Source organism: Penaeus chinensis, chromosome 7 (genome assembly GCF_019202785.1).
Source record: "Penaeus chinensis breed Huanghai No. 1 chromosome 7, ASM1920278v2, whole genome shotgun sequence".
NCBI classification, from domain to species: domain Eukaryota; kingdom Metazoa; phylum Arthropoda; class Malacostraca; order Decapoda; family Penaeidae; genus Penaeus; species Penaeus chinensis.
The window spans coordinates 13,983,718-13,987,846 of NC_061825.1; positions in this window are offsets into that span (position 1 = coordinate 13,983,718).

The window sequence follows — 4,129 nt, forward strand, 5'->3', positions numbered from 1 at the left end:
AGATATTTCCCCGGATAATAACTTTCGGCATCTTTCCTCTTGCGAACTTCTCCTTGGTTAACTCGTAACGAACTTTTGTCAGCGACTTCAGATCACATTTATTGCCACTGAAGCATTGCTTTTGTGTTGTTGTTTTTTTTGTTTCATGGCTTGCGACATGTAAAGGGCTAGAGTTAATGATTGTGAAGACAGAGATGGATGAATTTCGAGCAAAAAATAAATGATTCAGTAAAATATCAGACAAGGTTATGAAACCCAAAACGAAAATGAACGCTTTACTTCAGTCGACAATGTCTTCTCATGATCTGAAGAATGAAAAAGTATTTGAACAGTCCTCGTAAATCATCACCTCACGCAGCCAAGTAAAAAAAGAAAGAAAAAAAAAAAATCCTGTTCTATTCTCTTCCTCGTTTCAGAGATACACAGACAGGGTGAGAAATGGTGGCTGAAATTGTGTGTCACGTTCAATTAGTGTATATATATTTGAAAGAAAAAGAAAATATGTATGAATAAAACACGAGTTCTAAACGCAACATAGAGAAAGTCATTTCCTTTTTTTGACGTTTGATATGTATTTCTTAAATGGAGTTTTGTGGAAGATTGTGGGCAAGAATAATACCTCCCCCATATAATGATGGATAGATAGAGATAAATGAAAAGATAGATAAATGGACAGATAGATTGATAGATAGAGAGAAAGTGAGAGTGAGAGTGAGAGAGAGAGAGAGAGAGAGAGAGAGAGAGAGAGAGAGAGAGAGAGAGAGAGAGAGAGAGAGAGAGAGAGAGGGAGAGAGAGGGAGAGAGAGGGAGAGAGAGGGAGAGAGAGGGAGAGAGAGAGAGAGGGAGAGGGAGAAGGAGAGAGAGAGAGAGAGAGAGAGAGAGAGAGAGAGAGAGAGAGAGAGAGAGAGAGAGAGAGAGAGAGAGAGAGAGAGAGTAATATATAGATAGAAAGATAGATATAGACATATGAATAACTAGCTACAGATAGATAAATAGATGCATATTCACATACACATCTGCACATAGCTATATATGTTGTGGCCCCCTATTCCACAACTGTTATAAAATACTATTTCGTAGCGAAACTTATTATGTTATATTAAAAAATGTTTACTTGTCCTCATATCAGTATAGTGTAACTATGAATAATGAATCAGTGTATTTCAATATAACAATTTTGATAATATGAATTAATGTAATTCAGTTAAATCTTTCAAAAAATCAAGAAATTTATTGATTAATGATTATCAAAACAATATAATAAAGTTACAACATTAGATGTTATGTGAAAAAAAAAGATTCTTTGGGTTCTTGGTACTTTACATATAATTTGACAGTTATGACTCACTGTTGTATAATTATCAGTCATAAAACTTAATAAAAACAAAATAAATAAAAACCAAGCTATGTTACATCTTAATTAATCAAATATTATATACATTAAATAGCGATCATCATAAAAACGATTAATTAGTATCTCAAACTTAATAAATGAATTGGATATTATACAAAATATATATATATATATATATATATCACACGAGAAGCAAAGAGTAAATTAAAATTAACACAAATTAAGTTGTCTTTTTGAGTGAATAATGAATCAAACATCAAGCAGGTAAAAGTAATAATCATGACAAAAGCAAATAAATGATAGACAAATAAAAAAAGAAAAAAAAAAAAATCATTTGCTTGGTCGAAAAACAACAGAACTCGTCACTGCCTACACACTTCCGCTGAGCTATCAATCTTAAACAAAAAAACATGGTTATTTAATTACACCTACAAACTAACCTATCTATTTATATTACCCGTTAATAAAGATATATCTAACACAACACAGCTGCAACATTAGTCTTATTCATCCTATATTCCTAAAATTCCTGCATTTTCTTCCTCTTAACTACGTATCAGAATAGCTCTGTTACTGTCTTCCATTTGTAGTTCCTGTCCACTACGTTTAAGCAAGATGGTACACTAAATCACTTCAAACGGGCTTACCGGGATGAGCCACCAAATGAACATGGCTACTGGATGCTACTTCGAAACCTAGTCCTCACTTTTTGTCACTGAGAACGTCCTTTTATTTTCGATATGGGGCTTAGCTGGTCACGCCCTTGCTGGTTATACCGTCATTATTTCTTATAATTGGAAAGATACCCACATCAGGACTATTTAAGACTATATTTATTTATTATTATTATTTTTTTTCTATCTGCCACCTGAGTTAATTTCTTGTTTGAGTGATGTACTATGATCTGTATTGCGATCGCTTGCAACAGCTGGTCGTTTCGTGATTTCTTTTTGTTTCCGTTGGTTCATCACGTGGTGTCATCCTCTGTCACATGAGGATTTCGCCACTTTGAGTCATGGGGCGCTTTTGTGTTTTTGCATCTGGGGCTTGTCATGCTGGATTTTTTTTGTGTGGACTCCGCTTCAAATCCTCGCGATGTTATTCTATTTTGGTGTTTCGTCCCATCTTGTTTATTTACCCGTTCATATGGCATTCACTTCACCTTCACCTTCGTATTGTTCGCACTGTGATGAATTCGAGTGTCTAGAACCCAAACAAACCCAAACACACATTTACTGTACATCAAAGATGTATATGCACATGCGCGCGAGGCGGTGTACGTTTGTGCTACCCAGTTTGAATGATATAGAACGAGAAAAAAGAGTGAAACTGGATAAAGAAGGGGCAATCAGCCATGAATACGAGGCAATCATATTACTAGGAAACGCAATGTAGAATTTTAGAATCTTTTTAATTAAAAGAAAAACACCAAATCACATTAAATGAAATCTTTTTGACGGAAAGTGGCTTGTAAAAGCTTATCCTTGTAGGATTCCAGCCTTGAGTGGTTTCATCTGATTTTTCCTCCAGTTTCAATCACAGATGTTAAGGAGCCGTGTCATGATCCCTCTAAAACAAAAACAAAAACAAATGAAAAAAACAACTAAAAGAGACCATTAAAGAAATGAGTTTTTAATCCAATTAATGTTTGTGTGTTTAATTATACATGCAATACGCTAATGTTGGAGCAATACTAATAATTCATCGAAGTCGTGCGTGTCTTGCCAAAACCACAATAGGTTTTTCCAAATACTTTTTTATCTTCCGTTCATCAATCTACTACTTGTGTTGAGATAGATAGATAGATAGATAGATAGATAGAGAGAGAGAGAGATAGAGAGAGAGAGAGAGAGAGAGAGAGAGAGAGAGAGAGAGAGAGAGAGAGAATGAGAATGAGAATGAGAGACAGACAGAAAGACAGTGACAGACAGGGAGATAGAGAGAATTCCTTTTTTACCCATGTTGTTGCATGTTTTCTTCGGCTCACCATCTTCCTTTAGAACATCCAGCTGACAAACTGCAGGAAATTTGTCTTAGTTTCCCCGACACAAGAACGAACACCGTCTAGACACAAAGCCTAAAAGCCGTAGTGGACCTTCGATACCAATAAAGAATCGAGAGAGCGAAGGTAAACTTTTGTACATCTAGGAGAATAGAGTTTTTCTTACTCCTACACACGATAAAGAAATAAGCAAAGCCTGGAAAGTAAATGTGTGGATATTACCCCTTAAACGATGATAGATGGATCATTAGTGAGTTGACGTCGTTGCTTTTTTATACGTAACCAAAAAAAAAAAATAATAAATCTCATGGCTTCCGACAGCAAATGCTTCTTCTTTCCTGACGCGTTTTGCAAAAATAAGACGGTAATGAGTCACAAAAAGTTATATATAGATAAATGAAACTAAATACAAAACAGACATAAATAAGAATACAAATAAAAATCTAAAAATATGAATATGAAAATAAACATTAAAACAACAGCGGAAGACACGGAATGATGTAGTTACCCCTCACTCTCTTTCGAGGATCGTTTGAACTTGTTTTGTATATCAAATCCCACAAACAAAATTAGTATTAATCATGTCTATTCATTCTAAACCGTTTTACTTACAAAATTAGTGTGGTTTTGTAGTGCTGGATGTCTTGATGAATTTTCTATAGAGACATATTTATCTATTTTTTAAATACTGTTTATTGAAAGGTTGATGAATATATTTAATCTTACTATATAGTCTGTGAATGACATGGCTAAAACTCTGCTCGGTGAAAGGT